General features: G+C 45.2%; 2 long non-coding RNA genes across 2 annotated transcripts; both read right to left on the bottom strand.

Annotated features, from left to right (window-relative positions):
- Positions 1-6,895: 6,895 nt before the first annotated feature.
- On the bottom strand, positions 6,896-7,394 carry LOC143773533 (uncharacterized). The gene is made up of 3 exons (XR_013215217.1): positions 7,361-7,394; positions 7,217-7,260; positions 6,896-7,067 (listed from the first exon to the last, which is right to left on the bottom strand). It is a non-coding gene; the product is annotated as an uncharacterized LOC143773533 (long non-coding RNA).
- A 459-nt stretch (positions 7,395-7,853) lies between these two features.
- On the bottom strand, positions 7,854-8,333 carry LOC143773532 (uncharacterized). Its single transcript, XR_013215216.1, has 3 exons — positions 8,278-8,333; positions 8,080-8,142; positions 7,854-7,912 (listed from the first exon to the last, which is right to left on the bottom strand). It is a non-coding gene; the product is annotated as an uncharacterized LOC143773532 (long non-coding RNA).
- Between the last annotated feature and the right edge of the window lie 3,989 nt (positions 8,334-12,322).

Here is a 12,322-nt window from a genome sequence, read left to right as displayed (position 1 = left end):
CCAAGGTCTTACCCAGTGAGGATGGAAAGACTCGTAAGGTAGAAGTTAAGGTGACAAAAGGGGGCTCTACCCGAACCTTCTTCCGCCCGGTCACTGAACTCGTGCTGCTTCTACGAAAGGAGGACATCACATGAACTGAACATGCTCCTGGACGTTGCTCACGGCGGGGAGCATTCCTCTTCATTCTCCAGTTTATTGAACTGTTAACATTCCCATTGGATTCTGGGTTGGTGGAAGAGTTGGCATGTTTGCGGCTTCCCCAATCTGAAGATGGGTTTAATATATTTGGACTTATCTTTTGGTTTGATCTACGGGTCGACAACAACGAGTTTGGACTTTAAAATCTTTGATGTTTATTATTGCATGCATGTTTTCTTCCTCTTGTTTTTTCAGGTTTGAACGACTTCGAAGAATTACGGACATCGTGAAATCCAAGGATTTCAGACGGGGAGTGTCATGTCTCACGACTTGGGAAATCATTCAATGTTTGTATTGCTTGTGTTCTATCCTTCTTTCTAGGCAGAAGTTTGCTTTTCCCTGTATTTTGTCCCAACTCTCTCACTGTAGTCCTGTGATGTATGTTTGTTCACGCCCTTATTCTCCATTTTGTCATCATTCCTCCATCTGTATGCATCCTACTACATGTCCTCTGTTGAATATTCCTTTTTACCTGCTACTTTCATCATAATACAAGAATTTCAGTTAAAGCAATCCTCTTTTCCTGGAGTCTTCTTACATGAGAACGTGGCTGAGTTAAGCTGTCTGATAAATCGGTATGAACGTGAGTACAGGTGAATACGGAAGCGCCTAAAAGTAGAGGTCTATCCAAGCACTACTACGTTCTACATATCCATGAGTCAGAATAGTAATTTACTAACTGAGTGTCTATGTCTTCCCTTTTCCTTGTTGTTCTTACCCTACCCAACCACCCAAATTTTGTTTCCACCCTCGGTTCGATCCTTGACAGCCTTCATCTGGTGGACCAGCCGCGCTGAGACAACCTCTATGTTAACTTACACCTTCAAAGGTAATGGTCCCGACACCTGCACTACACTCCACTTAATGCAACTAAGATGACACGTATTGTATCTATTAACGTGCGGGGTCTTAATTCTCCCCGCAAGAGGAAATTGCTGTTACAGGAGCTGCGCTCCACTAGGGCAGACGTGGCTTTCATCCAAGAGACCCACTTTGACTCTACAGGCTCATTTAAGTTTGCAGCCCACTTATATCCCCAACAATATCTAGCAAGCACGAATACTAAGAAAGGGGGGGTTGCAATCCTGATTGCAAAAAATTGCCCTATACAAGTCACTGGAAATCACTCTGACGCTAAGGGACATTACGTGATCCTGGAGGCACAGGTGGGGGGCTCACCTCATATTCTCGCTAACATTTATGCCCCAAACGAGGGACAGATTCGCTTTCTGAGGGGGGTATTTTCACTCGTAGGGGGGCTTCCCCATGCGGCGACTATAGTAGGTGGAGATTTCAATCTTCCATTCTCTGAAACATCTGAAAGGCTTTCTCTCGGGGGGTTCCCGCCCTCTGACTGTAAAGAAGCTGTCTTTGGGCTTCCGGAGGATTATAAGATCTGAGGTTCTCTTTGACGCATGGAGGGTGGCACACCCTGGAGAGAGGGCCTTTACCTTCTTTTCACACCCACACCAGACCCATACCAGGATCGATTACTTCTTTGTAAACTCTGCTATTCTTAAGAGGCTGGGGGGGGGGTGGAACTGGGCTCCATTACCTGGTCAGATCATGCTCCTGTGATCATGGAACTTGAGGGAGCCCATACCCGACCTAGATTTGGCCACTGGCGCTTAAATGAATCTTTACTCAAGGACCCCGAAGTCAGGGCCTCACTGCATAAGCAACTGGAGGAATTCTTCCAGCTCAATACGGGCTCAGTCTCCTCCCTGGGAATTCTGTGGGAGGCACATAAGGCGGTGATGAGGGGCCATTTTATTAGGGAGGGCGCCAGGGCCAAGAGATCCGCGGGGGTCCAGAGGGCACATTTGACTTCTCAACTAAAGCTTCATGAGAGGACACTCGCTGAATCTCCCTCTCTGGCCGCTTTGAAAGAGGTGGTCAGACTAGGAAAAATTAAAAGATGTGGCGGGGGCGGAGAAGCTGCTAACTTTCTCTAGACAGAAATTCTAAAAGGGGCAATAAGGCACACACCCTCCTGGCACGCCAGCTGAAGGAACGCTCCACGGCTTCATCTCCTCAGGCCTTGCGGGACGCTGCAGGGGTGACGCATTATCACCCTGATGCCATAGCTGATATTTTTTATAATTTCTACAAAAAATTGTACAATCTTGGTCCCCCATCGGCTGATGGATCCCAGGATTCAGGGGCTATTGAAGACTATTTTGCTACTTTAGACCTCCCCTCCCTACCTAGTGAAGCGATTGAATCTCTAAATAGTGCAGTTTCCTCTGAAGAGGTAGAGGAGGTTTTGGAGTCCCTGCCCATGGGAAAATCACCTGGCCCTGATGGTCTGACATACTTTTACTATAAGACATTCGCCAAAACACTTCTTCCTCACTTGGCCTCATTATTTAACTCCTTCTTGCAAGGCGACCCAATCCCGTCCACAATGCAACATTCCCACCACATCCTCCTTCCAAAGTCGCCCAGGGACCCCTTGGACTGTGCAAACTACAGGCCAATAGCCCTTTTGAATACGGATTTGAAGGTGTTCACCAAGCTACTGGCCTCCAGACTTAATAAATGGCTACCCTCGATTATTCATAAAGACCAAGTAGGCTTTATTCCATGCCGTCAAGGGTGTGATAACACCAGGAGGGTTGTGGACTTGGTGGACATCTCGAACCGAAAGAAATTGCAAACACTAGTACTGAGCCTTGACGCCAAGAAGGCTTTCGATCGCCTCTCCTGGCCATTCCTTTTTAGTACGATGCGGATCTTTGGCATCTCGGGCGGATTTCTGTCCGCGCTGAGATCCCTATACAATCACCCTACAGCAGCCATAAAACTCCCTCTCTGTACATCCAAACCATTCACTTTATCGAATGGCACCAGGCAGGGGTGCCCTTTGTCACCTCTCCTGTTTGCCCTCTGCATAGAGCCCCTGGCAGTGTCCATACGACGGGACCCCAATATTTCTGGGGTGATGGTTGGGAGTAAATCTTTTAAGATCGCACTATTTGCTGATGATGTCCTATTGACGCTCACTAATCTCCACGTGTCTCTTCCGAACCTCATGAGGGCTTTGAGGAGATATGGGGACTTATCTGGATATAAAATCAATTCCAGGAAAACGGAGGCTATGCCGCTTAACATCCCCCCTGAGTTATGGGACCACCTACGCCTGAATTTTAAATTCAGGTGGAAACAGGATGCTGTGAAATATCTGGGGGTGAATATTACGTCCTCATATGAGACCCTCTACAAACTAAATTTCCCCTCCCTCTTTAAAGAATCAAAAGCCCGCCTGACTAAATGGCAATCACTCCCTCTCTCGTGGATGGGTCGGATAGCAGCGGTAAAAATGAGCCTTTTACCCAGATTGATCTACGCCTTTGAGACCCTCCCAGTTGGAGCTCCGGTCTCGGAATTGAAGTCCCTTCAGGCGGCTATTATTAGGTTCATATGGCAACAAAAGCGCCATAGAGTGGCTAAGGAGGTTCTCACAGCTCATAAGACCAGGGGAGGGCTTTCTGTGCCAAATATTCTTAATTACTACTGGGCTACTCACCTGAGGAGAATCCCCTGCTGGACATCCCTATGGGCCTACAGCAAGTGGAATGAAATAGAGAAATTATGGCTTGCCCCAATACACCCTAACTCTCTTTTATGGTCGCCAGCACAATGTAAGTCCTTTCCGCCCCTTTTAGGCCCCATGCAGTTCACCCGTGACATTTGGAATACCTGCACACGGAGATTCGCCCTCATGTCACCTTGCTCCCCCCTTGTGTCCTTCATCTATCATCCACAGCTCCCAAGCAGTTTAGAGTCTCCTATGGTTCACCCTTGGCTTAAAGCGGGCCTATTTAGATTTGCGGATATTATAGATGGGGAGACCATGGAGATTCACTCCTTTGATTATCTTAAGCAACATTTCTCGATTTCCAACAGGGAATTCTTTCAATACATACAAATCAGAGATTTTGCTAACTCCCTATATGGTAAAGCGGGAGCTTCGATCCCCACGGATTTCGAGAAAATTTGCAGGAGGGGCGTGAACACCAGGGGTCTGATCTCAGAAATTTATAACCTTTTATCGGATCCACGGGATGGGTCTGGTGAATCTTTTCTATACATGCGCAAGTGGGAGGCCGCCCTGGAGCGGCGTATTTCTCCCCGAGAGTGGTCTGTCATTTGGAGGAATGCCGCAAAATCGTCAGTGTGTACTCTCTATAGAGAAAATATCTATAAGATACTAATGCACTGGTATCACACTCCAGAGTTTCTGCATGGACTGAATCCCTCTGTCCCTCCCTCCTGTTGGAGATGTGGAGGAAGCACTGGGTCCCTCATGCACATATTCTGGTCATGCCCAAAAATTGTGCCTTTTTGGGGTCAAGCTAAGTCCCTCATTGACAAGGTATTGCATACAGATATAGAACTAAACCCGCTGGTGCTTCTCCTGGGTCACGGGGCGCCGGGTATGGGCAAACTTTCCAATAGATTATTGCAACATATCCTTACGGCGGCCAGATGCCTGATTGCGCGTTTTTGGAGGCAGCCGAGTCCCCCTTCGCTTCAGATCCTCATTAGACGGATCATGGATGTCAGAAGGATGGAACACCTTACAGCCTTACTAAATGACTCGGTGGTGCGCTTCCAGGCAATATGGTCCCCGTGGGATTATTATGCAGCGGGATCCGACCTGTAGTGCGGCTGAGTTCGGATTTGATTAGTCGATTTTCCCTTTTTTTTTTTTTCTTCCCCTCCCCTCCTACTACTCCTTACTGTCTTGTCTTGTCTTTGTCATTTACGTCTTTGTAACATTAAGGTCATTTATAGCCTTACATCGTTTATATCGTTTATTATTCATGCACACTATACAGAAACTAAATACTTGTACGACCCTGTTTTGTTATACCATGTTTAATAAAATAAAAATTTTATGGTTAAAAAAAAAAAAGAGCTGCTGCAAAAATGCCTTGTCATTGCAGCAGACAAGTTTTTGAAGCTGCTGGTGCCTCCAACGTCCCCAGAACAACAAGATGCAGGGTCCTTCAGGGGTTTGCAGCTGTGCGTAAGCCATCCTGTCGACCACCTCTATCGACTGCACACAAGCAGAAACGGCTCCAGTGGGCCAAATGATACATGAAGACTGACTTCCAAACTGTTTTGTTCACCGATGAGTGCCGTGCAACGCTCGATGGTCCAGATGGATGGAGTGGAGGATGGCTGGTTGATGGACACCCCATGAAAACACGGCTAAGGTGCCAACAAGGAGGAGGTGGAGTAATGTTTTGGGCTGCTATGGGCATAAAAGAGGACAAACTTATGGTGTGGCCACCATCTTCCCCTGACCTCAACCCCATTGAGAACCTCTGGAGCATCATCAAAAGGAGTGTCTATGATGGCGGGGTGTGGGGGACACTGCTGTATGCGCCCACAAGACATAGGGGGCAGCATAATAATGACAACATGGACGAGCAATGGAGTAAAGACAACACAAAGATATAGGGGTAAAAAGAAGATTTTATTTATAGATAAGGTTATTATATATTATATATCATGTATATGTATAAATTATTCATCTATCAGACTAAACCTATTTATGGGCCGCATTGGTCCAGAGGAAGGCGAAAACCCCCTGTGAGGAATCGGCCAATTATCCTCATATCAGGGGGGAAAATTCCTTCCTGACCCCAAATAAAAATGGCGGTCAGAATAAATCCCAGGATCAAGGGCTGATACTGAAGAGATGAGATTAAAGTAAAAAATATATAGTATTTTACTATTTCTTTTAATTGACTTTAAACTAATGTATGCCTATATTTGCCTTAACTAACTTTTTCATTAACTAATAAATATTCTATTAATAATTATTATTATTATTTATTTTTATTTAATTTTTATTTTGGTTATTTTGTACTTTTTTTCTTATGTTCTGAAAGTATGCACCTACTTATTAATCTATCACACTAAATGTATTTATGAGCCGTGTTGATCCAGAGGAAGGCAAAAACCCCCTGTGAGGAATCAGCCAATTATCCTCATATCAGGGGGGAAAATTCCTTCCTGACCCCAAATATGGCGATCAGAATGAATCCCAAGATCAAAGGCTGATACCTAACCTGTGTAATGTACCTAACCTGTGTAATGTAACTGTCCAGTAAAAAAAATGTTTTATTTCCTTAGTCTAATTATTGTTTTATATTCATTGGATCTCATTTTTATTTTAAACTAAGGTATTTTTATTTTATTATAACTTGTTTCTCACGCTACTAGTGTGTGATTCTACTTATTGATCTTTTATTCTAAACCTATTTATGGCCGTGTAGATCCAGAGGAAGGCGAAAACCCCCTATGAGGAATGGGCCAATTGTCCTCATATTAGGGGGAAAAATTCCTTCCTGACCCCAAATATGGCGATCGGATTAAATCCCAGGATCAGAAGCCGATCTATTTCCTACATCTATGTGCTGATATGTACTGTGTGCTATGTGTGTGCCTGTACTGATGATGTAGTGTGGGGACCTGCACTGATCATGCTGTGTGGGTGATGTGTGATGGGTGCGATACTTACCAGGCCTGTGCTACGGTGAGTTCAGGGATAATGGCCGCTCCTTACATGCTGCTGCTCAGCGGCCCCAGGACTGAAAGGTGCGGCTATTGTTCCTGAACTCACCAGATGGAAACTTAGCACAGGCCGCTCCTGGGGTAGAAGATCTTTGGGCTGGAGGGATGTTAGATGCCAGCCCAGGAGGTCAAGGGTCTGGGGCAGCAATGGCAGTGGTCCGGCATGAAGATGGTATAGAGAGATGATGTTGAAGGGCAGCCGAGGTGTCATACAGCAGCAGAGACATGAGGCACGGGTCAGGAGGCATGAAGTTCTGAGCAGTTGGCACGGGCTCATCCTGCAAGACATAAGAGGAAGACAGGAAATCTATCTACCGGATCTTCTGTTACATTAGGGGAATGGTCTTTATAATGAACCATTCCGCTATATAACATCAGATACAATGTACTGATATATAGGTGTCCTTTATGTACAGCGGTCACTCACCAGATGGTCGTGGATTCTTTCACAGTCCAGATCTTTTCATCCACCTAAGAAAAAGAGAGACATAAAGTCATTGTTAGAAAACATTAAAAAAGACAAGATGGATGATGATTGCCTCAATATATCCTCAGAGGAGGAGATACTTACCGGGTCCAGCTTGGTGACCCGTACGTAAATCCGGCCACGGGGTGAAGGGCTGTATGCTCCGGCCACTGCAGATGGTGGTTCTCCAGAACTGGTCTGAATGGTGTAAATGGTGGCTCTGCTCTCCTTTCCTCCAGATCCTCCCAGCCGATGGTGGTAAAGAATGGATGCTCTCGGATATTCCCGCTCACACCCAGGCGTGTCTGAGGGTCTTTGCGCAGCAGCTTCTTGATGAGATGTTTCACGTCAGCATCAAGCCAAGATGGAAATTTGGGCTTCTCGTTGATGATGGCTTTGAAAGCCATTTGCTTGACGGGGCCATTGTAAAATGGGGTTCGTCCTGCTGCCATCCTGGACACCACCATCCCCAGGCTCCACCAGTCCACTGCTGCGCCGTACCATTTTCTACGATGCACCTCAGGGGCCATGTAATGGAAAGTGCCCGTCACTCCAGAGATGTATTTGGAGGAGGAGACGCCATCTTGGGCAAGCCCAAGGTCGATGATACGGATGTGGCCATCTGCATCCAACATGATGTTATCCGGCTTTATGTCTCTGCAATGAAACAAGAAAACAAAATAAGAAATCTGTCCAGTGATACAATAGATGGAAAATGGGTCACTACAAGATCAGGTAGAATAGGCGGCAGGACACCAAGGAAGCCGAGGGCCATATCTACAGCATGTAAAGGGGACAGAGAGAAGAAGGAAAGTTCTGCTTACCGGTGGACGATGTTGTGTCCGTGGAGGAACTGGAGGCCACATACCATCTCTGCTGTGTAGAATCTGATGGAGAGAACAGAGCGTAGAATCAATGTCATGAAATCCTTCTCTGGCAATCCCCAAATACCATGGCACCCCACCTCCTGCTTCCAGCACCCTAAATATATGCCCTAGATGGTAGATTCTACATTTTCTCACCTCACATTGCCGATGTTGAGGCAGCCGCACATCCTGATCAAATCCTCCAGGCTGCCACAGGACAGATACTCCGTGATGAAATACGCCCTGTGCTGAGACTGGTGTGCGGCATAGAGGTGGCACAGGAATGGGCAGTGTCTGGCCGCCAGGAGTATCCGCCGCTCTCTCAAGATGGTGTCTTCATTGTCCCTTTTGCTGATCATTTTGACGGCCACGTTGATGTTACTGCCAGGGACAGATGCCAGGACCACCTGAAAAACACAAAAGGAGAATACTTAAAAGGTGTCTGCAGGAGTGGATCTGGATGTTATAGTGCACAAGGTACATGAGAAAACTGAGTGGTCGCTCAGTCTGCTGGTGATCAGGACAATGTAGAGGAGGAGATCTATGGAGAGGTCTTAACTAATAATCATCATTTTAATTTTTAATATTTATTTCATAAATCAAAAACACACATGAAAATAGGAAACTTTGCAATAAATCCTATCAGATAAATCTGCTCCTTTCTCCACCAGAACTGTATTTTAATTTTAAAAATTCTAAAGTAGTGAGATAGGAGATGACAGTTGGTGCTGATAATATTTTATGTAGAAGGTAGGGGGAGAGAGGAGGAGTGCTGCATTTAGCTCCTCCCTCACCTCCTCTACATAGAATATTATCAGCACCAACTGTCATCTCCTCTCAGTAATGTAACAATCTGTCTTCACTAAATACAGAAATTATCCAGAAATTAGAAAATAAAAATTCACTCCTGCTGGAGAAAGAAGCAGATTTCTCTAATAAGATTTATTACAAAGTTGCTTAGTTTTTATATTTGCTATTGATTTATAAAATAAAAATTAAAATGACAATGACTTTTAAAAGAGTTTTCCTCTGTTACCATATGGGAATAAATAGAGCAAGCATTAGTGGGGGCTTGGCGCTGGCATTAGTGAGGTCCAAATATGATTGATTACCTAGAGACCAATATATATAATATGGCAGCCTGATTGTTGCCAATATTGGCAATGACATGGAATAAAGCAATGTCCCCTGCCCCCTACTGCTGTGACCTTTGAGATGAACCCTCCAGTATAGAAGAATACCAGGTTATAGCAGCACTAGCCCTAACTATGGTGATGTTTTATATGTCATCTCACAGAAGGACACTACAATGAGCAATAACAAAGCAGGACATGGTTGATAACAGAGAACAATACATGGGGATATAATAAAACTTCTGGTTTCAAATAAATAAAAAATATGTAGGCCTTACTTTGCCAAAGGCGCCTCTCCCCAGGACCTGGTGGATGTTGAAGAGGCTGATGTTAAGCCTGGCACAGGGGCCGGATGATCCAGGGTCTCCACTGCATCCAGGTGTTGGCTCCTCCAATCCGTTGTCTCGTCTCCTCTTCTTCGTGATCTTCTTGAATCCGGTCACGCTGTCCTCTTCTCTCTTCCTCTTCTCCTTGCGCCCCTTCTCCTCACTCCCCTTCTCCTCGCTCCTCCTATCACTCTCTTTTCCTCGTCCTGTAGTCGCCATTCTCAGTAATATCTTCCCGCCTGTAGACCTCGGTCCAATCACTTCAGCCGACAGTTGAAAGTAAACGGCAGTTGGTCGTGTGCAGGTGACCAGAGGTCAGAGGTGACGGAACCCTCAGGTGGTTCCTGCAAGGCAGCAGCTCCTGGCCCTGCTCTGCCCTATACACTGTGATGTGGGCATCATGGGTGACAGTTTTGAGTCCAGAGGAACGGCAGAGAACTTCATGGCGACTTCCAGTGGTTTATTTATTACATTATTAATCCCTCTATGTGTTTCATCATCGTTCCATTTTATAACTTACATTATTTTTGTATTGTAAAGTTAATATTTTTATTAGTTTTTCTATCTTTCTTATCACATATTTCCTCCATGTTCCTATTTACTTTATCAATTCTCCCAAGTGTCTATTCCACCAAACTGGTGCACACCTATTACCCCCAGTGCCACCCAGCCGGCTCTACTGCACCCCATGTACAGAATACATGGAGCTGTAAACTCTTCCTGAGCTTTTATATTCTCTGTATAACCAACACTTTTTACCAATTATTACCTCTTACCATTATCAGTAGGATTGTCCCCATATCAGTGCCAGTCATGGTGCCCAATAGAGAATGGGAGAGGGGGTCATATACTTTACCAAACAGCCACACACCAGACCGGACAGGTGCCATTGGCCGTTATATGTCCAGTGTGAATCGAGTCTTATAGCGCTACTGTACTGTGTATGTGGTTACTATGTGCAGGGACACATGATGGTGCAGTCACTTATACAGAGGTCCTGACTGGCGCTGGTATATGGCACTTTGGTTGATGCTGCTCTGCCATTTGTACATGTAATGAGCATGTGGCCGGCTGTAGATGGTGATGTTATGTAGCCACAGTGGCTAGTATTATTACATTATACTGCCTGAGATCCTCAGTGTCAAGTTTAAGAAGAGAATGCCTTAATGGTGGTAAAAAGCAACAACATTGTTTCTCCCGCGAAACGGCGGTGTCAGGGTGGGAGCATCTGGAAATAGAGATCCCCTTTTCCCTATAGGTTGAAACACAAAAAAGCACCCAGGCAGTATTGTAGTCCAAAATATCAAAATTGTTTATTATAATCAGTAAAAATACCAACAACAGGTAGAGGGTGAACATAAGGGAGATATGCACACAGTGTAACACAATACGCCCACACGGAGCAACCGACGGTACATGGGGTAAATCAAATATAATGCATGGGGAGATTCCATATCACAAGGCTAACATAAAGCCACTAGGCTAATATACATGCAAGTGCAGAGCCCCACTCCCGTAGTGGAATATATTATCCCGTTCATGTTATATAACGTAGAGGAACATAGCAGAGTGGAGGGGAACAGATCCCCAGGCTTACCGATAGTATGTACACCACCACCGCACCGTCGACCGCTCACCCCATATTTGATCTACCCCATGTACCGTCGGTTGCTCCGTGTGGGCATATTGTGTTACACTGTGTGCATATCTCCCTTATGTTCACCCTCTACCTGTTGTTGGTATTTTTACTGATTATAATAAACAATTTTGATATTTTGGACTACAATACTGCCTGGGTGCTTTTTTGTGTTTCAATGAATATATTGCAGTTTGTCCTGTGATTTGTCCTGGTCTTTTTGGGGTACTATCAGGACTTTTTTTGGGTGTCAGCCCATTGGTCATCTTGGTCCCCTTTTTATATATAATGTCACTGACTATATATCTTTTCCCTATAGGTGCAAGTAAACACATGCTTGAAACCTTTACAATTGATCCTTACAATCATGTAAATGGTAATCTCTAACCACACTTAGTTACTAGGCGAGTACGCTAATCAGCACTGGCACTTTAACCTAATTGATCCTCTCTATGGGATTGTTTAAAAAAAATAAAAGTCTTGAACCAGGAGGTGGAGATCCAAGTGAAGGAGATTGAGGAGGTGGATGTGGCGGTGTAGGTAGAATAGGCGGAGGAGTAGGTAGCCAACACTTTTTCTTTTCTTTAAATTTGGGGAGGCCCCAAAATATTGAGAATGGCAAATAGAAAGAACAAACTGCAGTGAAGTATAACAATGGCTGGGTGCTCCTGGAAAACTTCTCTAGTACTGTGGGATCCACGCCTGGCTCACTTTAATAAATGTGAGCTTGCCCACAATGGAGGTGGGCAGGCAGATGTGCCTGTCTGTGACCACACCCCCTGCCATGCCAAACACATGTTCTGACAGTACAGTTGTTGCAGGGCAGGCCAGCCTCTCCAAGGCATAAAGGGCAAGCTGAGGCTATGTGTCCAATTTGGAGACCCAGAAGATAAATGTTGCAGACCCATCGGTAAGTACGTGGAGATGCTATTATGGACTATATTAAATGGTGGTACAGGATGCTGTGGCGGGCTGAGAAAGGTTTTTCTCATATTAGACAGGTTAATTCTCCTTTCTGAGGTGGTGCTTGTGCCCCAACTGCATTGGAAACTCCCTCCTTGTCTGTCTTGTTCTATCATTGAGCCTCCAGTGTCAGATAGGAACAC

This window comes from Ranitomeya variabilis, chromosome 5 (assembly GCF_051348905.1).
Source record: "Ranitomeya variabilis isolate aRanVar5 chromosome 5, aRanVar5.hap1, whole genome shotgun sequence".
NCBI lineage: Eukaryota > Metazoa > Chordata > Amphibia > Anura > Dendrobatidae > Ranitomeya > Ranitomeya variabilis.
The sequence above is the reverse complement of the archived record's forward strand: the minus strand, read 5'-3'. Positions and strand labels throughout refer to the sequence as shown.